This window comes from Oncorhynchus keta, chromosome 34 (assembly GCF_023373465.1).
Source record: "Oncorhynchus keta strain PuntledgeMale-10-30-2019 chromosome 34, Oket_V2, whole genome shotgun sequence".
NCBI classification, from domain to species: Eukaryota; Metazoa; Chordata; class Actinopteri; order Salmoniformes; family Salmonidae; genus Oncorhynchus; species Oncorhynchus keta.
Genome location: NC_068454.1, coordinates 27,801,247 through 27,813,617, shown reverse-complemented (window position 1 = coordinate 27,813,617; position 12,371 = coordinate 27,801,247).

The following is a 12,371-nucleotide window of genomic DNA, read 5'->3' as shown; positions in this document are numbered from 1 at the left end:
TTGGAGATGTGAGTCCAACATATAACATATTAACTTGTCGACAAGTTAGTAGGCTATTTATTGTATTACAAAACTGATATTGAATTGTGTTTGGTTGTCAATGCAACCAAATATCAACATTTGAAGGAGATCTTCTGCTTGGAGAGTTTCGTCTGTGCCACGGATTTAGTCTGGCTTTAATTCCAGTTTGTCTACAAATTAATAATGTGCACTGAACAAAGATGTAAACACAACATGTAAATTGTTGGTCCCATGTTTCATGATCTGAAATAAAAGATCTGAAAAATTGTCCATATGCACAAAAGGCTGATTTCTCTAAAATGTTGTGCACAAATTTGTTTACATCCCTATTAGTGAGCATTTCTCCTTTGCCAAGATCATCCAACCACCTGACAGGTGTTGATATCAAGAAGCTGATTAAACAGCATGATCATTACACAGGTGCATCTTGTGCTGGGAACAATAAAAATCCACTCTGAAATGTGCAGTTTTGTCACACAACACAATGCCACAGATGCCTCAAGTTTTGAGGGAGCATGCAATTGACATGCTGACTGCAGGAATGTCCTCCAGGGCTGTTGCCAGAGAATTTAATGTTAATTTCTCTACCATAAGCCACCTCCAATGTCTTTTTTGATAATTTGGCAGTACATTCAATTTGTAGACCAGCTCGAATTAAAGTCAGACTTAGTGGCAGAGATGGAACTATCCGAGCAGACAATTTATCTCCTTCAAATGTTGATATTTGGTTGCGTTGACAACCAAACACAAATCGATATCACCAAATGTCATTACATTTGAAATCAACCAGAGTTTGAAACTATTGTCTATGTTTAGTTGAATCCTGGGTTGAATTTAAACAATAGCTGTTGATGACTTTGCAAATGGTATATAGGCCTAAATAACATGCATTGTTGATGGTAGGAGTGTTAAAGTATGGTCACATTTAATTTTCTCTGTTAAACCTATCCTTTGGAATGATTTTGTTTTTAAGTGGAAGTCAACAATAATACTCACGATAGCTCATTGGTTATAGCCAGCGACAAATATCATAGCTAAGCCGGGCTTAGTTAAAATCCTGGATGGGAGATCAAAAGGTAGCTGTAGATAGATCAACTTCCAGTTCGAGGTGCTACATGACTATTCTTTTTTTTCTGATAGTGGAAATTCCATTTCACAATACGTTGACAAATTACATTGAAACAACGTTGATTAAACACCAGGTCTTTGCATTGTTGCTTTATCATATCCCTAACCCTAGACACACAAACTCTCCCACGAAGAGGTTGGAGCACAGGGTGAGTCGCAGACTAGTGCAGCATCCCTGGAGCAGTTTAGGGTTCGGGTTTAGCCCCTTGCTAAAGGGCACAATGGCAGGAGCTGGTGGCTTGGACACTATGAGTAGTTCAACACCCAGGTTAAATGTAAACATTCCACTGTCACTCTGTGATGGGTTCATTTTTAAACAATGACAGTCCTGTGAGAACAGACAACTGTTTCCTGTTTAGTCCAGTGTAGCGCCAGATTAATTCCTACACCTGTGGATTCCCCTAACAACGCTCCAACACTCCCCAGTCCTTACAGCTCCTGTCTGGAGGCCCCTCCCCGAACTACTCCCTATCCTTACTGACATGGCTCTGACACTGTGATGTGCTGTGACATCACATCAGTCAATCACCACACACACACACGCAAACGCACACGCACACACACACACACACACTCACACTCACAGAGAGAGAGGTACAGTAACCTGGGTTAGCCGTAGAACCATTTTTGGTTCTCGCACCATTTCTCTAGTAGTGTACAGCCTGTTGCTACATTGTCTTGTAATGTGTGCTGGGTGTGTCTTGGAGCGAGAGAGAGAGAGGGAGAGAGAGATGGTGTAGCAGACCAGCCCTAACATCCCCACAGTCAGGCAGGAAAAACAGGAATAGGAGTCACCAGGTAGAAATTGCACAACCACCGAGTGGCTATATCTGGGCTTAAGATATCTGGAACCTCCTACTGTAACATCAAACTCATAAGACAACCCACTGGGCACAAACTGAGGTGATGTCACAGCACATCACAGTGTCAGAGCCATGTTTACATTTAACCTGGGTGTTGAACTACTCATAGTGTCCAAGCCACCAGCTCCTGCCATTGTGCCCTTTAGCAAGGGGCTAAACCCGAACCCTAAACTGCTCCAGGGATGCTGCACTAGTCTGCGACTCACCCTGTGCTCCAACCTCTTCGTGGGAGAGTTTGTGTGTCTAGGGTTAGGGATATGATAAAGCAACAATGCAAAGACCTGGTGTCAGTGCAAAGGCCTCTGTGTAATGTTGGGCTGGTTTGTGGTCAGGCAGCTCAAAGAGCGGGTGGAGAGCTACATGTGGGGAGGATGTTGGACTGTGGGGGAACTTCCACCTTCCTTCCTCTGCTGTGGGCCAAACAACTTGCAGAGAGAGGGAGTGTGTGTGTGTGTGTGTGTGTGTGTGTGTGTGTGTGTGTGTGTGTGTGTGTGTGTGTGTGTGTGTGTGTGTGTGTGTGTGTGTGTGTGTGTGTGTGTGTGTGTGTGTGTGTGTGTGTGTGTGTGTGTGTGTGTGTGTGAGACAGACAGACAGACAGACAGACAGACAGACAGACAGACAGACAGACAGACAGACAGACAGACAGACAGACAGATGAGAAAGGAGAGCAATTAGTGCATCTGATAAGAGGAGAAAATGGCGGAGAAAAGTACAGCTGCAGGGTTGCTAGGTTTGTTACTGTATTATTGGGAAGTGTGAGAGAGAGAGAGGGAGAGAGAGAGAGAGAGAGAGAGAGGGAGAGAGAGAGAGAGAGAGAGAGAGAGAGAGAGAGAGAGAGAGAGAGAGAGAGAGATGCTTTCTTTGGCAATGTTAAGATATGTTTCCCATGTTTCCCATGCCAATAAAGCCCATTGAATTGAATTGAAATGAATAGATAGAGAGAGAGGTTGTGATGTTGGAGAGAGCTGTGGGTTTAAGCTGGGAGGGAGGTTTGGGGATGCAGGGATACAGATGGCCGTTGCCTGACATAAATGGATGCACAGCTGCCAAGAGTTGAAGTGAAAACAGGAAATATATGTAAATACCACAATAGATAGACTGTCTGTGACTTCACTGTACCTAGCTACTCGTATCTCTTTGAGGCTGCTGAAAGGAGACACCCCCCTGGAAAAAAAAGAGAGAGAAAAAATAGAAAACGTGCCATTTCTGCAACTAAGCACTTAGGCAAGATTTTCTTCCCTTTTAAATGTCAACGCTTTTGTTAGTATTGCGGTTGCTGGGCCTGGGGTCAAGAGAGGAGTGAATAGGGCTTAAATACAACACAACACTCAGAGAAAGAGGTAAAAATGATGTTCCATAAAAACCTCTGAACCTTTTATAGGTATACCAATTCAATGCATGTACAGAACAGATCTACTGCATTGTACAGGGCAGAGATCCAAGGACAAGGATTGACTTCTAGAAACTGACAGATAAGTTGTTAGCCACTCACTGTTCTTCTCTGGTGTAGTGAGGTGTCTTGTGGTGTAGTGGGGCTGTTGCTACTAGTATAAGTGATGGGATCCTGGTAAAACTTGCCTGGATTGGTGGGTTACAATCTCAAAGACGATCGATCTGTAGGCTTATAAGGCCTCTAGTTTTGGTCATGTCTTCTATAACCGTATTCAAAGAAAATGTGCACAATAATCATGTTAAATTCCTGGACGTCATTGTTTATAGTATTGGAAGCCTGTGGTTTGCCTGAGATGATCTCACATCATCAGGTTTCCTTTAGTCACATCAGGTGACAGATAGTATTGATGAGTCAATGTAACCAATGTGATATTATCTAACCCTACTTTGTAAAAGTCCTCCGGTCCCTACCCCCACACGCTGACATCAAGGGCAGAGTGGTATTAAGATTGTACTCTCAGTATTGCTCAGATAAAACCAGTAATTCAATCTTGTTTCCACACTGATGGTTAATTTTGAGGGCAGACATCAACACAAGCTGTGGGCAAGTCCTGCCACACACACGCACTTTTACAATCATGTAAAGACCACAGTAATCCTGTAATAAGGGAATTATTCCATTACCTTATTCTCACGCTTGTGCTGCCCTCCAGTGGCAGTACATTGAGAAAAAAAAGCTTCACAAAAAAGAGAGAAGATAGGTGATTACTATAACATCTGAATAAAGTCATTGAATTACTCTACAGCAGTGTAATGATAGGAATGATTAGGCTCTTTTGGAAAGTCGTTGGGATAATAATGAGATATTTTGCCATACTTGTACTGTGAATGCAGTTCATATAGGTGCCAATAGATGGCAGTATTTTTCAAAAGTAACACAGCAACACAGCAGAGATACAATTATTTATTTTATTCAGTAGATGGCAGCAGTGTACATCGTACAAACTCTAACTCGTATTTCACAACTATTAATAATATCATTCACATTAAATACATCCTGTAGTGATTTTTTTAAACATTTAGTATTGAAAAGCAATATTGCAAGTATAAAAACTGTAAAGTACACACACTAAAGGGTAAAAAAAATATGTTTTGAGCAAAATAGTGTTTTTTAAATACAACTGCAAACTTCAAGGAGGAAGACTGATTGGGAACTATGATGTCCACAACCCCACTTCCCCTCAAACAGAAGGAGCCCACAACCTCACTGCCCCTATATTCTAAACAATAATCCTGCCTCTGACTGGATACTGAGCATCTACAACCCACTGATTGTACACAGAGTCCACAACCCCACAACCCACTGATTGTACACAGAGTCCACAACCCCACAACCCACTGATTGTACACAGAGTCCACAACCCCACAACCCACTGATTGTACACAGAGTCCACAACCGCACAACCCACTGATTGTACACAGAGTCCACAACCGCACAACCCACTGATTGTACACAGAGTCCACAACCGCACAACCCACTGATTGTACACAGAGTCCACAACCCCACAACCCACTGATTGTACACAGAGTCCACAACCGCACAACCCACTGATTGTACACAGAGTCCACAACCGCACAACCCACTGATTGTACACCGAGTCCACAACCCCACAACCCGCTACCCCTACCTTATACAGAATCATCTTGACTCACTGCCAGGCCGCTGAGCATTCTGCATCTGTCAGCACACACAGCTAGGGTGAGACGGGATGGGATGGGAGTGAACATTTCCCCTAATGGGAAACAATTACACAGTCAGTGGGTTCTTCAGTGACTTCTGATGAGAGTCATTGGCTGAGGAAGTGGCCACGTAATCCTGTGTGTGTAATGTGGTAATGCAGCTTATTGCTCAGTGAATCGCTGTAGCACTGAGCCGTGCCATAGAGTTGAGGCAAATAGAGACAGAGACAGACTCTGAGGGAACTATTAACCCCTGTCATTTAGGAATCATCACTAGTTTTTAACCCCTCCTAACCTGAATATTTAACACCTCCAACCCTACAGCTTCTGGGGATATCCTAAAAATTCTAAGCAATGTTTATTTGTCATATGCACAGGATACAATGGGATGTGTACCATTCAATGAAATGCCTACTGCTGGCACTGCACCTTATAGTCACACACATACATTTGTATTTATTTTTAATTTTAGATAAAGGATGCTGAGGCTTATACTGTGAACAGCAACACTCCTACATCATTGGTTCGCACACTCTAATGTAGCCAGTGTACACTACTGTACAGTACAGTTTGTCATTGAAAGTGTTCGCTTTTCTGGGAAAATAAAATCCACTTACGAGAGGGCATGTAATACCTTGAATTCATTATTCATACAGTACCAGTCAAAAGTTTGGACACACACACTCATTCAAGGTTTTCTCTTTATTTTTTACTATTTTATACATTGTCAAATAATAGTGAAGACATCAAAACTATGAAATCATGTGGAATCATGTAGTAACCCCCCCAAAAAACGTCAAAAACCATCCAGATATATTTTAGAATCTTCAAAGTAGCCAAAGTTTGCGTTGATGACAGCATTGCACACTCTTGGCATTCTCTCAACCAGCTTCACCTGGAATTATTTTTCAACATTCTTGAAGTTCCCACATATGCTGAGCAATTGTTAGCTGCTTTTCCTTCACTCTGAGGTCCAACTCATCCAAAACCATCTCAATTGGGTTGAGATCGGGTGATTGTGGAGGCCAGGTCATCTGATGCAGCACTCCATCACTCTCCTTCTTGGTCAAATAGCCCTTACACAGCTTGGAGGTGTGTTGGGTCATTGTCCTGTTGAAAAACAAATGACAGTCCAACTAAGCACAAACCAGATGGAATGGTGTATCACTGCAGAATGTTGTGGTAGCCAAGCTGGTTAAGTGTGCCTTGAATTCTAAATAAATCACAGACAATGTGTCACCAGCAAAGCACCCTCACACAATCAAACCTCCTCCTCCATGCTTCATGGCGGAAAACACACATGCGGAGATCATTCGTTCACTTACTCTGTGTCTCACAAAGACATGGCAGTTGGGACCAAACATATCAAATTTGGACTCATCACGTCGAAGGACAGATTTCCGCCAGTCTAATATCCATTTCTGGTGTTTCTTGGTCCAAACAAGTCTCTTCTTCTTTTTGGTGTCCTTTAGTAGTGGTTTCTTTGCAGATATTCGACCACGAAGGCCTGATTCACACAGTCTCCTCTGAACAGTTGATGTTGAGATGTGTCTGTTACTTGAACTATGTGGAGCATTTATTTGGGCTGCAATTTCTGAGGCTGGTAAACTCTAATGAACTTATCCAGGGCAGCAGAGGTACTCTGTGTCTTCCTTTCCTTTGGCGGTCCTCATGAGAGCCAGTTTCATCGTAGCGCTTCATGGTTTTTGCGAATGCACTTGATAAAACTTTAAAGGTTCTTTACATTTTCCAGATTGACTGACCTCCATGTCTTAAAGCTGTTCTTGCCATAATATGGACTTGGTGTTTTACCAAATAGGGCTATCTTCTGAATACCACCCCTACCTTGTCACAACACAACTGATTGGCTCAAACACATTGAGAAGGAAAGAAATTCCACAAATTAACTTTTAACAAGACACACCTGTTAATTGAAATGCATTCCAGGTGACTACCTCATGAAGCTGGTTGAGAGAATGCCAAGAGTGTGCAAAGCTGTCATCAAGGCAAAGGGTGGCTACTTTGAACAATCTCAAATATAAAATATATTTTGATTTGTTTAACACTTTTTTGGATACTACATGATTCCATATGTGTTATTTCATAGTTGTGATGTCTTTACTATTATTCTACAATGTAGAAAATAGCAAAAATAAAGAAAAACTCTTGAATGAGTATGTGTGTCCAAACTTTTGACTGGTACTGTATATTGAAAGAAAAGTTTAGCTCTGACAATAACAAATGTCTGTACTGCAACTTTTTCACAGGCTCAGTGTTTGCCTTCTAAATGGCACTCTATTCCCTATACAATGCACTACTTTTGACCCAGGCCCATAAACAGTAGTACACTATGTAGGGAATAGGATGATATTTTGGATGCAGGGCCTTTTTGAATAACCTTGCTGCAGGGGGAGAAATTGCCTTGGTTGCAGGGTAGCAGTGAAACAAATAAGCACTGTGTCTGTGTGAGGAGGAGTATGATAAAGTTGCTTCATAAGTTGCAGAACATTGTGTGTGTGGAATCATTATGAGGTATTAGCCCTCTGGAGGCTGCTATGGATTTATTGGCTCGCCTCATGCAGCAAAGTCTCATCCATTAAACAAATCAGGGACTTATGTATTAGATTAGCCACACCACTGGAACCAGGGGAGCCCAGGCAGGAACACAAACACAAACACACCATCACACACATACACACACACACACATACACACACACACAGTCTCACACAGAACGTCATAATTTTCTGTTTCTGTTTCATAAAAATCGATGGACAGAATGATGTAATTGACAGCATTAAGAAGATACTGTCAGAGGAGCGATCTTTAAAATAATGAAATTACACACAAACAAACATAATAGAGTGGTCTGAATTGCATTTGAGTTGTTATTAAAATGATAAAAGGCAGCCATTGGAAATGGTTTCGAGCGAGGAATAAGAATTATATTTCTTAATCACTTAGGTTGTTGTCAGCGATATTAAATGCTCGTCACATTAAGTCGTGTTTTCATAACAATGTGTCTAAATGATAAGATGCTCCAATGTGTCAAATTAAGAGGCACTGAGCCAGTAAACTTGTTGGTACCAGCTTGAGTCATTGATGTGTACCAAATGGTACTCTCCCAAATGACACCTTATTCCCTATGTAGTGAATGACTTTTCACCAGGTATGAAGGGGTTGTGGTAAAAATGTGTGCACTATAAAGTGAATATTGTACCCTTTGGAAAGCACACATTGAGTCATCCCACTGCTAGCTTTATGCTAAATGTGTCATGATGTGGTAACCTCTTAGGTAATAGCCTAACTCCCCCCTGTGGTGAAAGGTCAGAACTACAGTTTCGGGGGAAAAAGTTAGTGTCATACAGTTCAATGCATTGTTATTTATTCTGCACTCAAGCAAAAACACTGTCCATTGTGAACCTGAAAAGCAGAAATGGCAGGAACATTTGGAAAAAGGACAGAGGAAGGATATATAGTAAAAAGGGTCTATTTGCTTTAACATTTAAGATGAAGCGTAGGGGATTTAAACTGAGGCTCAAGGTGTAACACTTATGCCAGGTGGCACAAGTCTCTCCCGGGTTTCATATTTTCATAGCATTATCATTCTAGAATTATGAGTTCATTGTGTTTTCTCTGAATCTCTGAATGTTATTCGGACTATGTGTTCAGCCGTAGTTGTTCTAAAATTAACCAATATTTATACAGTACCACTCATAAGGTTGGACACACCTAATCATTCAAGGGTTTTTCTTTAATTGTACTATTTTCTATATTGTAGAATAATAGGAAGGCATCAAAACTATAAAAATAACACATATGGAATCATCTAGTAGAGAAATCAAACACATACAAATATATTTTATATGTTATATTCTTCAAAGTAGCGACCCTTTGCCTTGATAATAGCTTTGCACACTATTGGCATTGCCTCAACCAGCTTCATGAGGTAGACACCTGTAATGCTTTTCCAACAGTCTTGTGGAGGCCAGGTCATCTGATGTGCACTTCATCACTCTACTTCTTGGTCAAACAGCACTTACACAGCCTGGAGGTGTGTTTTGGGTCATTGACCTGTTGAAAAACGATAGTCCCACTAAGAGCAAACCAGATGGGATTGTGTATCGCTGCAGAATGCTGTGGTAACCATGCTGGTTAAGTGTGCCTTGAATATAAAAATAAATAACAGATAATGTCCCAAGCAAAAAAAACACACCGTCACACCTCCTCCTCCATGCTTCAAATTGGGAACCACACATGCGGAGATCATCTGTTCACCTACTCTGCCTTTCACAAAGACATGGTGGTTGGAACCAAAAATCTCAAATTTGGACTCTGGAAGGATAGATTTCCACCGGTCTAATGTCCATTGCTCGTGTTTCTCGGCCCAAGGAAGTCTCTTCTTATGATCGGTGTCCTTTAGTAGTGGTTTCTTTGTAGAAATTCGACCATGAAGGTCGGATTCACGCAGTCTCCTCTGAACAGTTGATGTTGAGATGTATCTGTTACTTGTACTCTGTGAAGCATTTATTTGGGCTGGAATCTGAGGTGAAGTTAATTGTTTGTTTCTGAGGCTGAATTTATCCTCTGCAGCAGAGGTAACTCTGGGTCTTCCTTTCCTATGGCGGTCCTCATGAGAGTCAGTTTCATCGTAGCTCTTGACTGTTTTTGCGACTCTACTTGAGGAAACTTTCAAAGTTCTTGAAATTATCCAGATTGACTGATCTTCATGTCTTAAAATATGGATGGAATGTTGTTTCTCTTTGCTTTTTTGAGCTGTTCTTCTATGGACTTGGTATTTTACCAAATAGGGTTATCTTCTGTATACAACCCCTACATTGTCACAGCACAACTGATTAGCTCAAACGCATTGTGAAGGAAAGAAATTACACAAATTAACTTTTAACATTCCATGTGACTACCTCATAAAGCTGGTTGAGAGTGAGAGTGCAAAACTGTAATCAAGGCAAAGAGTGGCTAATTTGAAGAATCTCAATTATAAAATATATTTTGATTTGTTTGAATTGGTTACTACATGACTCCATATGGTTTATAGTTTTCATGCCTTCACTATTATTCAACATTGGGAACCACAGTGAACAGGAGAAAAGGCCATATCTCAGACTAGCCAATAACTGGCCAATTAAAATAATAGATTAAGATAGGCAAAAAATACTATTTCATGAAGCTGCCAGTTGAGGACTTGTGAGGCGTCTGTTTCTCAAACTAGATACTCTAATGTACTTGTCCTCTTGCTCAGTTGTGCACCGGGGCCTCCCACTCCTGTTTCTATTCTGTTTAGAGTCAGTTTGCGCTGTTCTGTGAAGGGAGTAGGACCAGTGTTGTACCAGATCTTCCGTATCTTGGCAATTTCTATCCTGGAATAGCCTTCATTTCTCAGAACAAGAATAGACTGACAAGTTTCAGAAGAAAGTTATTTGTTTCTGGCCATTTTGAGCCTGTAATCGAACCCACAAGTGCTGATGCTCCAGATACTCAACTAGTCTAAAGAAGGACAGTTTTATTGCTTCTTTTATCAGAACAAAGGTTTTCTACTGTGCCAACATAATTGCAAAAGGGTTTTCTAATGATCAATAATCCTTTTCATATTATAAACTAAGCTAACACAACATGCCATTGGAACACAGGAGTGATGGTTGCTGATAATGGGCCTCTGTACGCCTATGTAGATATTCTATTAAAAATCTGCCGTTTCCAGCTACAATAGTTATTTACAACATTAACAATGTCGACACTGTATTTCTGATCAATTTGATGTTATTTTAATGGACATAAATAAGGACATTTCTAAATGACCCCATGTTTTTGAACTATAGTGTATATATGTCATTCATCATTATAGGCCAATACTAAAAAAGATATGCCATAAAATGTAATGCTTCTCTATAACATGATAATATAAGCAATAATATAGTGTTAGTTGACATAACATTTCATGCAATAACAAATCATGCAATAACACATTACTTAATCCTCTTGTTCCTATTTGGATCATAAGGCATCCATGAGAGCGTGACCTAGCTGTCGATCTTCTGCTTTTTTTCAGGATGGCTTTCCATGACAGGCCACAGTCCTTCATCTCCTTCTCTGTGGTTCTTCACCATGTTATTTGTATAAATACGTTTAAATTCAGTCTACCTTTTCGTTTACCTTGATTCTACAGTTTGCTTTAACATTAATATTCTTAATACAGTTGTATTAAGGGCAAACAACATGCAAAATGTTCAGAAAGCTTTTAGGCTACAGTAGACCTACAACACTTCTTAATAGTGAGCGTATTTGTACGTGCGTGTGCCTGCGAGTGTGTGTGTGTGCTTGTGTGTGTGTCCATGCATGCCCTATGTATGCCAAACATAAGAAAATTTGCTTTTCAGACCAGATGTTTTGGCATATTGCAGCTCAGGGGGTGTTCTCCCCTCTGTTGGGGTGTGTGTGAGAGAGAGAGAGAGAGAGAGAGAGAGAGAGAGAGAGAGAGAGAGAGAGAGAGAGAGAGAGAGAGAGAGAGAGAGAGAGAGAGAGAGAGGAGTGTTATTGAGAGGTAGGTCATTCTCATGTTCTGATGTGGACACAAAACATTTATATTTTATTCGGTCACTTCAACTTAAGATGCAATTTGTTTGTTTTTAAGTTCAAAAGTCAAAGTTGAATAAAAATGTATTCTGTTTAATTCTAGACAACACATAGACCTACTCATTATGTTGATATGTGTCAAATTTTATTCATCACATGCTTCGTAAACATCAGGTGTGGACTAACAATCAATCCGTTTTTTTAACAACAACAATATTTCTAAATAGGATAGGGTCAGAAGCAGGATATCATAAATCTCTCGTTCCATGAGCATAAAGCAATGTAGGCCTAATGGCTCTTCCGCAGGAGCCATGGATGTTTGTCCTATCCTTTGAAGATAGTTTATTAAATAGTATACAGTAGCTACTACAATAGGCCTAGTTATAACAAACATGTAGCCTAGCCGATCTAGTTGTTTTTACTGGCTTCAACATGGAAATACAGGTAACTGCCGAAATAATGGAAACACTTGACTAAATGAGGGATACGAAGTATATTGAAAGCAGGTGCTTCACAGGTGTGGTTTCTGAGTTAATCAATTAACATCCCATTATTCTCAGGGTCATGTATAAAAATGATGGGCAGGCCATTAAAAACAGGAATGTCTGTTGACTCAAATCATATTGTATTAGTCAC